Source organism: Globicephala melas, chromosome 12 (genome assembly GCF_963455315.2).
Source record: "Globicephala melas chromosome 12, mGloMel1.2, whole genome shotgun sequence".
Lineage (NCBI taxonomy): Eukaryota > Metazoa > Chordata > Mammalia > Artiodactyla > Delphinidae > Globicephala > Globicephala melas.
The window spans coordinates 88,642,378-88,656,667 of NC_083325.1; the positions used below are offsets into that span (position 1 = coordinate 88,642,378).

Consider the following 14,290-nt stretch of genomic DNA (forward strand, 5'->3'; position numbering starts at 1 on the left):
CAAATCTGTTCTCTATGTCTGTGAGTCTGTTTCTGTTTTGTAGATAAGTTTATTTGTATCATTTTTTTAGATTCCAGTGATATCATATGATATTTGTCTTTCTCTGTCTGAGTTTCTTCACTTAATATGATAATCTCTAGGTCCATCCATGTTGCTGCAAATGGCATTACTTTGTTCTTTTTTATGGCTGAGTAATGTTCATATATATACACACCACATCTACTTTATCCATTCATCCGTCGATGGACATTTAGGTTGATTCCATGTCCTGGCTATTGTAAGTAGTGCTGCTATGAACATTGGGGTGCATGTGTCTTTTCAAAGTAGAGCTTTGTCCAGATACATGCCCAGGAGTGGGGCTGCTGGATCAACATCTGGCTTCTGAGTTGGACATTCCCTAGTGGGAGCTGTTTTCTGTGCTTTTCTTTATGTGAAGATTCTTAGTCTTCTCGCCACTCTCACATACAATAGGAAGTGTGATCTGGGCAGGCGTGTGAGGACCCAGAGAAGGAGGGCATTCCAGGTAGAGTTAAAAGATTCATGCAGAGTTGAATGTGTAGAATTTCATATTTCATGTTTCCTCCCACAGAACTGCTAAAATTGGAACGAATAAGGTTGGTGGTTAGAAAAAATTGAATTCATGTTCCACAGGAATTCTTTCCCTTTTCTTCAATCACCCCATTTTCCAGGTAAACCTAGAAAATAGGGAATACCAGAAACTTCCTCTCTTCCTCATCTCATCTTTCTTTATTTTTATTATTTTTAAAGGTTTAAATTATTTCCATGTAGAATGAGTCCTGATATGGCCTTGGGTGAGCGATCTGATTGTGAGATCCTCACCTGACCCTGCGTGCGCTGCCGTATTTAAATCTCGGGCGCCTGCCCTGCAGCCCAGAACCTTCTGCTGGTGACTGATTCCCACCTGACAGGCGGGCAGCGTCCTGGCATCTGAGTTCATCTCTGACTCGTCTGTCTTTGTTGGTGGTCTTAGTGGGGAGCCCAGAGACCTCAGGACTGACTCAAATTTCACACACCTGACCTTGTTCCTTAATTTTTACTCAAGAACAGACTTCGATTTCAAAAGCGCCACCCCTTTGAGGACATACTGTAGGGCTGTGTAGTTCCAGGACTGCTTGAGTGCAAATACGTGTGTGCACAGCCTCGGTTGATTCAAGAGGAACAGCTTATGCATAGGGAAACCATCCAGTCTCGGTGTCACTAACCACGTCTCCTGTCCTCTCTCATGCACAGAAGCTCACGCGGAGGCCGAGGCGGAGGTGCATGCAGCTGCTGCCCGGACATTTGTCTGACCCACGTTGACATCTGCAGTGTCACAGACTGTGGTAGGTTAACACAACTGGGGTTGTACTTTTGTTAGGACTGTAAAGAGTGTTACCCAGAAACAACTAGAACTTGGAATGCAGTGATGCCTGGTGTCAAATTAGGCAACTGAGAAAGCATTTCTTACTGGTTTTGGTATTTAGATGTTTCAGCTTTACTTTTTTGTTTAGTTGATTAAATATGCACGTGTTTAACTGGTATATCAGCTACGACTTTTTCTGATATCTTTACACTGATGACAGCATTGTGTGCAATCCAAATATTTCAGAAACGAATCAAATCAAACCACATGGACATTAACTAAAAAGCATATTTATATATCTACATAGTGTTTTTAATTTTCCATCCCTGTTATTCACATGGTGTCTTATAGATTACAGGCTACTTCTACTCAGATTCTTAAAGGGTCTTCACAACCACTCTACAAACTAATTGGTGGGGCGTGCTGAGTGAGCCTACACCCATAACCCATCGTCCTGGTACCCACTTTGTCTTTCAGATGAGCGTGACACAGACTCAGAATTAGAGGGGCAAAGGTGGCTTTTTGTGAAATGTTATTCTTTTGTAAAATTCCTCTTTACTATTGATTTATACACGGAGAGGCAAATTGTTAATGAGAATGGTTAGCATGTGTTCTGTGCTTGCTTTGCGTTGGGCCACGGTGCAAACTTCCAACTTATCTTTTTGAATCCTTGCTGTACCCTTGAAAAGGAAATATTGTCACCCCCTTGTACCATGAGGACCCCGGGCTGAGGGAGGTGGACCACCAGCCCAGGTCACACCGATTCAGAGAATCCACCAGCGTTTCAGCTCACAGTTTCATTTTCCCGGACTGGCACGTCCTAGGAGGTCATTTGTATCCCTTTCGAAATCTCTCTTGAGACGTCATTTCATTCATTTTCAGCTCTATTAATGGGGAGCTTTACCTTGACCAGAGCATGTGGGTGACCTCTGCCCTGTCCTGTGAGCTTGAAGCACACACAGGACTTTTCCGGGCCTCTACTTTCTCTTCTGACCATGAGTGGGTGAGTTGGGCCATGCGACTCTCACAAATTAGAGAAACGAACCAATACTGTGAGAAACGAACCAATACTCTCTATATACCAAACAGTTTTTAGTTGTTCAAAAATTATACATTTTTTCAAAACATTTTCGCTTTACTCTCCCTCACTTTTTTGTGGTACCATCATCGGGATCCTATCTTCTAAGTACTGTCACTCCCACTAATACTGAGCTGCTGGAGAAAGAGGCTTTTCAGCTTGAGTTTTCTTTACCTAATTAGTAATGCCCATTGTAGAAAAATTAGAATATTAGAATGCATATATATATATATATATATAAAATTAAAAAGTTAAAACACTGAAAATACCAGAATTCAGAGATAACTACAATTAATCTTTTGGTTTAAAACCTTTGCAATTGTTATCTTCGCACATGATTTTAAATTAAGATGGATCATACCGTACATTGTGTTCTTTCCTCCTTTTTTACTTGATGTGTCACACGTAGCTTTTTCTATATCAATAAATATATTTTCATAACATCATTTTTTCTTGATCAATAGTATTCCGCTTCACACCTATGCTGAAATATAGGTCTGTTGTAATATTATCAGTTGGCTTTTTAAAATTCTGCTTTGCAAAAAGAGTTTTAATGGCCAACATTTTACCTAAAATTTTTACACCATTAATTATTCCTTTAGCATAAATTCATAGTACAAGAGCTAGCTCAAAGGATATGTACATTTTTAGGCTTTTGAGAAGCACTGTGCTTTCAAAATGCTCCTTCTTTCCACATCTTGCTGTATGACTGTGTATCCTCTGTGATTCTAAATATAGCTAACCATCGGTGTTTGAATGCCATTCCATAGACAACCTTTATGAACTTTTCTTTAAGAAAAAGTAATCTCATATTATGAGATCTAAAAGGCTAAGATTTTATTTCTCTCTATATTCCGAATTCCCAAGAACTCAGTTCCAGGTCCTAGACTTTCATCCTCCTGTTCTTTGACTGATGCGTCCTACGAAGTACCCACTGTGTGTACGATGTAAGGGAGACACTGCTGATCCATAGGTGGATGGGCAGGGCCCTGCTTGAGGGTCTCACCTGTGAGTAACAGAATCCATACTCACAGTGGGTGCAGACACATGGTATGAAGAGCACAATAGCAAACGTGCTTTAAAATATAATATATTTTATATAAAATATATAATATATATTTATATAATATATATTATTATAATATATTTTATTTAAAATATAATATATAGCCATTCCAATATAGTGACTGGGATTATTCTTAATGCCTCACCCTGAGTATTTCTAGGTCCACAACCATTAGAGAGAGGTTGTACCATGTTCATTGTACTGTTCTGCAGAGTGTACTGAACAAACTAGTTTCCCCTCCACACCAGTCCCTGGAAAGGAGCTTTTTTACTGCCTACTTGTCTATTTCTAGGATAGACTACTACTGGGCTTCCCTGGTGGTGCAGTGGTTGAGAGTCCGCCTGCCGATGCAGGGGACACGGGTTTGTGCCCCGGTCCGGGAAGATCCCATATGCCACGGAGCGGCTGGGCCTGTGAGCCATGGCCGCTGAGCCTGCGCGTCCGGAACCTATGCTCCGCAATGGGAGAGGCCACGACAGTGAGAGGTCCACATACCGCAAAAAAAAAAAAAAAGGACAGACTACTACCTAGCAGGGTGGCCCGTGCCATTGTTGGGTTGCGTTAATGGTTGGAATATTATTCATAATATTCTTGAGGTGAAATTACCGTTTTATATTAGGTACCTATTGTTCCCAGTTTTAGCTTCTGGAGAGATATAGAGTAAGTTCAATTCAATTCAAGGGACATATTTTAAGAATCTGCTATGGTCAGGAACTGTTACAGCTGTGAAGGGCCAATTTCTATTTCATATGATAATATTTCAAATGTCTGATGATTTATATTTTCCTAAATATACAAGTTAAACAACTAACCCTATTCAAGGTAACTGAAGTGTTACTACACTGAGCTTGCTATAAATTTCTATAAAGCAATAAATTTTGACCTCATTCCTTGACCACACTCATGGGCTAGTTGGAGAGCTTCCCCAGCTGACCATGAGGAGAGCGACACACCCCGACCTTCACACAGATTACCGAAGAGTTTGTTAAAAAGGACAAAAGCCATTTGCCCTAAACTACTAGTAACTGAGACATGAGAACACTTGCTGTGGTGTGTACACTTGGTACAAAAGATAAGACTGAAGTGAAATGGGGAAAACTGAGGGCTTCTGTCCTACACCTGCCACCTCCAGCAGGCCCAGCTTCCTTGGGTCACGGCCACTTTACCCACAAGATGAAGGACATCGTAATCCCCTTGGGGACTCAGACTCCGAAACCGCAGGGCAGCTTCCCACACCTGGGAAGCTCCGATGCCTCTCAGGCTGTGGGCCTGTTTTCTGGAAGATTCCCCTCCCGCCGGCTGCGTGCGGACACTTCCGAGGCACCATCGTGGACACTTCCGAGGTGTGACCTTGTCCTGCAGGCTGACGACTCCTGAGGCACGTCCACGTTTCAAAGAGGAGAATGTGGAAGGGGAGGTGATGTAAGGTGTCCAGGATCAGATAGACAGGGCGGGGCCTGGGCTGAAGGTGCACCACATGGCGGGCTCCGGAGAGACGTCACTGCTCCAAACTCTGACCTCCAAAGAGCTCCTCGACCACCTGGTCGTGTTAGAGATAGATGCCTACATGCAAGGCAGCTTCGATATGCGTAAGTGTAGAAACCACAAAACCGATCTGCAGACATCTGGGTTGTACAGGTCAGATGTGTAAGTGATCTTTAACCAGTGTTTTTATGGTTGTTTCACTAAAATGACCCAATTTGATACCGTATAAAATCATTATTACATGCTTAAAGTACTCTTCATATGAAGAGAACCTTCTTAGAAAATTCATACTTTGTATTTTAGTCCATGAACGTGTTTAGCTGTTCATGAATATTTTATTACTTTTTAAGTTTTCTGACTAATTATATTATTTTTTCACTTTTCCCCTTTTCTGATACTTCTTTTTACTACTTCTTATATCTTATCTCTTTCAATTCCATAGAATTTTACCACATTGAAGCCTTTGTTTCATTCACCTCTTATCCCATCTTTGACTTTATGCTGTGAACTTGTCACTGCCTCTTTAATAAGTAAATCATATAAGTACAGCCTTGTTACAACAGCTTCTGAATAGAAGTAAGTCAAGGGAAAGATGTGTCCAGTGTCTGCCTATTTGATAATATAAATTAGAAACTCTCATAAACTAGATAAGCAAAAGAGAAAGACATGATGAAGGCTTTCTCTTAGCTTGAAACTAACCAGCCAACAAACTTGGAGGATAATTGAACCCACGGGAAAAGCAGCCCAGCCACGGAGCAAGTACTGGCGGAAGATGGAAGGACACTCTTGTTTCCTTCCTCCTCCTTTTCCTCCTTCCCTCCTTTCTTCTCCCCCTTCTTTCCTCCCTCCCTTTCTTCCTTCCTTTTTTCTTTCCTTCTTCTCTCCTTCCTCCTCTCTCCACCTCTCTCTCTATCTCTCTCTTTCTGCTGCTTCTCTGTTGAGTGGCTCCATCGTGACGATAGTAAATGATTTTTCCTACGTACCAGGCATTATTTTCCTCCACCCTTGAGACTATCTTCCCGCTCAGGAGTGGCCCTGAAACTCAGGAAGTCAATACCTTTAGCCCCTGTAACACCCCAAACCATAGAACAAAGGGAGTTTTGTCACCTGTGCCCAGACCAGGAACCCACGGAGGGTCCTGCAGTGTCACAACGGTCAAGATACGCAGAAGCGTTAAATGACTAGAGAGGCCTGCAAAGGATGGTTCACTGAGGAGACGCCGCCTTTAATCCTCACAACCATGTCTGAGTGGCTGTCGCAGAGGACTGCTGGTCCCGAGCCACGTGCCCGGCTGACAGCCAGTCACAGTGACTCGGGGTGAAGTGGGAGGGGACTAAGAGGGGCCTGGAGGCTGCGCCCTGGTGAGTGGCCAGCACAGCCCCGAGCCTCCCCAGGCTGGGCGAGGAAGAGTCAGGATGGACGAGAGCAGGCCAAGGGGATGGTGACGAGAAGGTTAGAGTGAGGACAGGAGACACGTCCTTTGGCCTTGGCAAGACCATGGATGGAGGGCATTCTTCCTTCTCCGTGACCTGGCTCTCAGGCTCCAGGTGACACTTTATCCTTAAATTTTCTCCACCTTATGTGTGTCCCTCTACATGGAGCACAGGCATTAAGATACAGCCAGAAAGAAAACATGTTTCATCTGACTGAAGGTTGAGACCTCACACATGAGAATTTAAAACATCAACTATTTAAAATATCAACTCTCCAATATTAAGGAATTATCGCTGATTTTTTCAGGTATAAGAATACTATCAAGGCTGTGTTTAAAAATAAAATCCTTATATTTTAGAGATGCATACTGAAACACTGCTAGATAAAAGTATATGATTTCTGGAATTCCCTTCAAAATAATGTAGAAATGGTTATCGGATATGATAGTATGGATGAAGTGTCATCGGCCAAACGACATTCTTAGAACTGACTGATGGGTAAATGGGTTTATTATAGTCTTCTGCTTACTCTTGCATTTGTATAAAGGTTTCCATATTAAAATGTTCCAATGAACAGGAAGTTGAGAGATGTCCTGGAGTACCAGACTCCCAGGGAATAAACCCGACTTCTGACCTTTGAAAACCGGGGATGAATGTTCTCTCTGTGCCTCGTTTTTGTTAACTGTGAAATGTGGGTATTAATAGTGTGGATCTCCATAGGGTTGCTGTGGAGATGGCATGAGCTGTTATATGTAACATGCTACGCATGTGTGTTACATGTAAACCACCCATGAGTGCCTCATACATAGCAGAGCCCCTATACGTGGTCACTGTGGTCCGTATCATTAACTCTTACAGAGATGGAAGTTTTGTGTTTATTTTCCACTTGGAATTTCTTACGTTAGTAATTGCTCTGTGGAAAAAGCCCTTGGTTTTGTATATGAATAGCATTTTGGAATTGATAGTTACCGTTTCCATTTTAAAATCAAAAGTTGAATTGATTTAATAATTAGTGACTTTTCTGTGACTTGTAACATTGAATATACTTTGCAAAGTATTTCAAGAAATGATATAAAAATGCGTTTTAAAACTCGCTGGGAATATATTATAATTTTTTTCCTTCAAAGCAGGAGAGCTTAGATTAGTAGATTAGATTTAATTGCTTTTTATTTCTGGTGTGAACTGTAAATAACTATTTCTTCCATAAACACAATTGTTGAAGGCCCACTTTATTCTGTCCTTACCTAACTCTTGAGTGGTAACAGCTTTGCCATTGCATGATTAATTGTACAATGCTCTTTTACACAACATTTAAATCCTAACCCATAGGTGTTCTAAGAAAGGAATCAGTACTGGGAATTTGGACAATTGTATTTTCTCAAGAACCCACTTTCACTGATAAACACAGTAGGGGTTTTGGAGGCGGGACGGATATGTTACCGCGGAGGTTCATTATTCTCTCTATTCTCACCATCCTTTCTCTGTGTGTGGGGTCTGCTTTTCCCTTTTCCCCCACCTTGGGATCACCTGTAGAACATGGGGGAACTGGTCATCATTTCAATTGGTGAAAGATGACAAAAGTGGTTTCCACAAGGTTGATCTTTGAGCCACTGCTTTGTACAATCACTGTGCCAGGTGAGGAGGGATGAAAAGATGAGTGAAGACCGAGCATTCGGGAAAGCGAATCAGGATTTAGCAGGGGAACAGAAACAGTGAACGCTTGGTGCCACGTGCGAGAGCGAGGTCAGCTCAAGGGAAGGGATGCTCGTTCTGATGGGCAGAGCTGGGAGGGCTTCCTGGATGGTGTGGGTTAAACAGGCTTTGGCGTCTGACACGTAGGAAAGAAACGGTCATGAAGAAGAGAGAGAAGGGGGAAACATGAAATGTAAATAGCGTTCTCTGTGTACCTCTGTAGAGAGGATGAGATTCAATCAACTGTCCATCTAAAATGAGTAAAGGTTGAAATCTGCCTTCTCAGACCCTGTCCTGTGGGTCACTAGCTCCCACTCTCACCGCATAAGGAGACCCCAGCGTTAGGAGCGTGTGCAGCAGGATGCCATCGGGGGGCCACTGGGAGTGGACATTACCACACAGTGTAGTGATGGTCGGTGTCTCCCTTTTGTCCTCCAATCTTTTATCCTCAGATTTGTGAAGTCACTTCTGTGTGCAGTTGCAAAAGGATTTCTTTTTTATTTTATTTTTTTTGTGGTACGTGGGCCTCTCACTGTCGTGGCCTCTCCCGTTGCGGAGCACAGGCTCCGGACGCGCAGGCTCAGCAGCCATGGCTCACGGGCCCAGCCGCTCCGCGGCACGTGGGATCTTCCCAGACGGGGGCACAAACCCGTGTCCCCTGCATCGGCAGGCGGACTCTCAACCACTGCACCACCAGGGAAGCCCCCAGGACTTCTTAAATTAGCTGACACATTTGCAAACTTCAAGAAATCTGCCTGATCCATATCCTAACAAGCGACGTGGCCCTGGACTGGCTGATTCCTGGGCCTGCCCGGTCACAGCCGCTGGGATGAGCAGGTCGGGGGACCAGGTCTGAGGGCCGAGTGTGAAGGCGCCGCTGGACGTGCAAGCAGGTGCCCTGCTTCAAGACCCTGTGCTGAGCGGCACAGTGGCCGAACCTCCCGAACTTCGATTACAGACATCCCTCCAGGAATACCAATGCTCATTCTCTTGAAAGGAAGCCTGAAATAGCGTGTCTCGGTGTGTGAGCCCCTGAGCACCTCCTGTGTGGGCTGCTCACACCCCACAAACGAGCACACAGTGGAAACTCACAGGACCCACGGGGCGGGCAGGGGGGCATAAGTTGTCAGGTGGAGAGGGGATGTCGGCAGGAAGGACGGCGAGAAGCATCGTTCAGGAAAGTTCTGGAGGGTCTTCCCGGGCAGAGGAGGGCGGCCAGAACGCTCCTTCACTAGGAAACAGGAGGAACGCAGCCTGAGGTGTAGAGAATACACTGATTCCATGTGGATCGGCTGAGATGAGGGTCAGAGGACTCTCCCTCGCTGAATCGTATGGAATTGGTCTCATGGGCAACAGAGAAGGACAATGAATGTGTGAGTGGAGATCATTCGAGTCGCGTTGAAATGAGAGGAAAGGCTGCCTGGCCATCCGGTGAGGTGGAGACCTGAAAAAGGAGCATCTCTGTTTCCATGATGATGCCAGCACAGTGCAGGAAGTGCACTGGCCAGGAGCCCAGCCACACCCTCGAGCCTGTCCTCGAGGAAGCCACTCCCCGCCGTGGGCTTGGCTGTCTTTCACCAACACAGCTGGACCTGGACCAGCACCCCTGGGAGGGGGACAGATGCTCAGAGCATCACGCAAACAGGAAGCAGCACCCTGTGGCCAGAGGGAGCTCGCAGGGCAGAGCTGCAGCAGGCAGGATGGAGCTGAGAGAAATGAACTTCACTGGAATTCCTGTACAATAGGGCTCTCGGTGTTCTCGTCTACTCGATGTTCCCCAAAACAATAGCTCACGTGCACATCCCTGCTGTGTAACACACATACGCGCGCACACACACACACACATACATGCATCTTTACACCCTCTTTAAATTCTCTTTCCAAACGGGTCTCCCTGGGGAGCCCCAGGCATCCTCAGACCTCACTCCATGTCCACTCCTGGAGTCGCCACCTCCAGTGCCCCCGACTGTCCCCCACTCTGTCCTCTCGCAGCCTTTTCTCACATTCCTGGGACAATATTGACCTTGTCTCATGAACTTGCATAACTACCGTCCTTCCTTGTCCCAGCCGCCTCGTAGCACAGAGCAGGGGCACAGCCCTCCAGTCGGGGTTAGGGGGTCTGATGGAAGGACCCCGGCTTGAGTCTGCCCACCGACTCACTCTGTGGGCATCTCACATAAAGATACATGGATCTTTTCTTCCTGCCTCACCGTGGTGTGTGTTGCAGGTTTTGTGAGACTCCGTTTGTAAGGAGACTTTTAAGAATACATGTGCAGTGATACCACTAAAGACGTCCTGTACTGCAGTCTGGTGTTCAGTGTTAATACTCACTGTTTATTTAAAAAATACACTTTAATCACACTAGACCTTCTTTCCTAAACTACTCTCCTTTGTCTGAGAGATTACTTTAGAAAATAATCAAGCCCAAACCTCCTAGAACATAAAAACTCACAGTTTGGGATTCCTGACAATAGAAGCTAAGAGTTTTCACATTGTAAGAGTGACACATATTGTCCCTTTTCCCAATTCCCCTGAAGTTTTTTGGAAGAAAATTAAATTTACATTGTAATTAAATTCTGACATCTGAGTCCTTCCTTTGAGTGCGTGAGTTTCCCTTCCTGCCTTCTTTCCTCCTTCCGTTTTCCTTTCACAAACATATGACGTGTGTGCAGATAGGCTCCGTTCTCTACACTCCTTTCACAATTATTTGTTTAGCATTCCAAGAGATCTTTATGTCATATTTTTATCTAATGAAAGAGGTAATAGGTTTACAATCCCCAAACGAGCATCAGTACGAATTTTCACCCACAGCAATGTTCTCGGGGGTGGAGGACGGCCACACTGCTCCGTAGCCCCCCACCTCCAGACGTGCCCGGAGCGTAACAGGCATGTCTTCTCGGGTGTCTTTCTTCTTCTAACCCCACTGCCTCCTCTGGAGTCTCGTGGATGTGTGGCGAACCAGGGTGAATGGCACGGAGCTGCTCACGGGTGCAGCGGCAGGTCCAGGCCAGCGTGTGTGCCACGAGCCCTGAGCCCCTGCCTTCCCCACAGTGGCTTCAGCGCGGTTCTTTCCTGGGCAGCTGGAAACCTTTCCAGATGAAAAATGTAGTCTTTCTGGGCAGACCCATTAAAAACCTTACAAAATAATGCAGCCCCACATTTTGCAGGAATGTGACGGGACTGGAAGGGCCTCTGTGACTCAACTTTCCGTGTTTTCTCTGTTGTTTCCAAACATTGTGTTTACTGGCAGTCGTCTTTACATGTTCTTTAACCTTGTGTGAAATCTCTCTTCTTATTGACTTTTTCCTCTCATTTAATATTTGACTTCTTTCCTCAGTGACTGAACATCATCAATTTTATATTATTCATTTTTTGTTTTTGCTCAAAAAACTAATGATTTCATTAACTCCAAGGATACAGTAGCAAACTAAAAAAAATCCTTGCCTTTAAGGAAAGAACATCTCAGTATGTGTGTGTTTGGCCACAAGCAAACACAGATAAAATACATTATGCTAGAAACGGGGCGGGACCCAGGGAAATGCAGAGCTGGGGCAGGAGGAAGCAGGGTGCTCCTCTGCATACGGCCGTTTAGAGGGTCTGGCTAAGAGGAGCCCCTGGGCAGAGTTTAGAAAGCAATAAGACAGGAAGCAGCCCAGCAGGGAGAGGGGCTGTGCAAAGGCTCTGGGGCAGGACCAAGGCTACTGGTATGTTCAAGACACAGGCAATGGGCCACTGGGGCTTAAGCAGAATGAACGTGGAGGGGGGCGGTAGGGAGGAGGTTGGAGCGATAGCAGGGTTGGGAGCAGACCGTTAGGGGCATGTATGTAACAAGTGTGACAGCTCTAGCTGCTACTGTGAGAGTGACGGGAAACCACTAGAAAGTTCTGGGTGGAGAGGCGATCCAGTTGGATGGACTCACTGGGGCTGCAGGTAGAGAAGGATGGTGGATGTGGAGGGAAGGGAGCGTGGGGGACCTGGTTGGAAACACTTGGAATAAAGAGCCAACGGGGCTAGCTGATGAGAGGGCGTGGAGCGTGAAGAAAAGCAGCATCAAGGGGACCTCAAGGTCGTGCCTGGGACGTGGAGGGGCATTCGCTGGGCTGGAGGATGTGGGAGGACTGGGCTTGAAGGAGATTAGGAGCCCAGTTCTGGCCAGGTTAGTGGAGAAGCCCGTCCTGTATCCGACAGGGAGCCCAAGCATCTGGTGAATGCACAGGGTGGGGGCCCCGGTGCTGGCGATTGAACCTTAGAGTCTTGGAGATGCAGGCCATGGGGAAGGCCGAGGAGGGAGCTCACGGAAGAGATGAGGGGCCCGAAGACTGAGCTCTGAGACGCACCGGGACTGGGGGTTTTGAGGCGCGCAGTGACGGGGCGGCGTGAGGAAAGGGGGAGGCCGAGTCCGGATTGGTGCCAAAGCCGCAGGTGGGCGGGATGCAGGGTGCCGAGAACCCACCCTCGGGTTGAGTCGTGTCCAGGTCATTGCCAGCCTTGGCCACAGGGTAGCTATAGGGATGAAGCCTCCTGGTGTGGGGAGAAAAGGGGTGAGGAAGTGGGGACGGTGAACACCGGCAGCTTCCTGAAGGGGGCAGGGCGCTGGGGCAGGGGCTTCAGGGAGACTCTGGCTCCAGTGAGGTTGTTTCTGTTGTTTTTTTTTTTTTTTTTTTTTTTTTTGCGGTACGCGGGCCTCTCACTGCTGTGGCCTCTCCCGTTGTGGAGCACAGGCTCCGGACGCGCAGGCTCGGCGGCCATGGCTCACGGGCCCAGCCACTCCACGGCATGTGGGATCTTCCCGGACCAAGGAACGAACCCATGTCCCCTGGATCGGCAGGCAGACTCCCAACCACTGAGCCACCAGGGAAGCCCCTGTCGTTGATTTTTGAAGAAGGGAACTGACAGCCTGCGGGCATGAGGATAGGGGGGATGCAGCAGAGCCAGGAGATTTACTGATGCAGGTGGAGCAGGGGGAACCTGTGAGTCATTTCCTTGAGCCTCAGAGAAGAGAGGAAGCCAGCGCCGAGGCAGGAGCCGTGGCCGCAGAGAGGAGCCCACCCGCGGGTGCCCTCGCAATGTCAGGAGGAGGGCAGCCTGGGCGCTGCTTCTCCAGGGACCTGGGCACCATTGTCGATGGAGAGGAGGAGAGCACGGAGGACAGAGAACACGGGAGACACAGCCCAGCGAGGAGGGAACGAAGAGGGCCGGTCAGGGCCAGGAAGGCCAGTAGCCTGGTGGCCCAGGGCGAGGGGCTTGAGTTCTGGGGAGAGGAGGAAGATAAATGGTGATGGCTGGGGGCTGGGGTGCCAGCTACAGACTGTGGCACAGATGCAGCTGTTGCTGTGAGGGAGGTTTAAAGCGTGAGGATGGGGGGAGACGAAGAACATCCGGGGAGAGGCCCGGACACAGGGGACGAGGAAACATCCACACGGGAGAAAGAGTGGCCGCAAAGGAGCCGGGAGGTGGCAGAGCCTGAGCACACGAGGTCCAAAGGGGCTGGGCTTTATCATCTGCAGGCGGAGATGCGGGGGTCTGCAAGCAGCAGGGGAAAGTGAAACACCCACTCTGCAGGGCAGGGGGCCCCTCTGAGAGCGAGCAGGCTCCAGGCCTGGCAGGAAGGGGGCGAGGTCGGGGGACAGGGCTGTGCGGGGTTGGCGGCACCGGAGGACCGGGTGAGGGAGGCCTGGCGACGCTTGGCTTCCGGGGGGCGTGAGGGCGCCCTCCCAGCGGACGCCTCTGCCGAGAGCCAGGAGTGGGGCAGGGTCTTGCCGGGACCCTGCAGGCGGCACAGGGCACACTGCAGATTCGTAAGTAGGGAAACGTTAATTACAAAGAGACTCTTGCTTTTGCCCTCGGAATATCTCTGCATTTTGATATCTCCCTTTACAGAGACCTACTGTGCACCCACCCAGTTAGAAAAGTACTACTGCTGCAGACCGAACTGTGTCCCCCAAAATTAATATACTGAAACCCTAAGCCCCAAAGAGAGTGTACATGGAGACTGAGGCCTTTCAAAGGTACTCAAGGTTAAATGAGGTCGTAAGGGTGGGGCCTGATCCAATAGGGTCTGTGTCCTTAAAGAAGAGGAGGAGACCCCAGACCCCCTGCCCACACGAGGAGAGGCCACATGAGGACACAGCGGGTTGGTAGGAAGGGGCTCCCCCAATCTGTGCCCCGTTGAT

The 14,290-nt window shown here is 47.6% G+C and overlaps 1 protein-coding gene across 27 annotated transcripts in view; it reads left to right on the forward strand.

The window, feature by feature from the left end:
• The window catches only part of MYT1L (myelin transcription factor 1 like), a 407,540-nt gene that overhangs the window by 40,658 nt on the left and 352,592 nt on the right, over window positions 1–14,290 (forward strand). For all 27 annotated transcript variants that reach the window (XM_060309910.1, XM_060309903.1, XM_060309902.1 and 24 more), the window contains one exon: window positions 1,252–1,343. The gene's annotated coding sequence lies outside the window, so the exon portion shown is untranslated. The remainder of the gene's footprint in view (window positions 1–1,251; window positions 1,344–14,290) is intronic.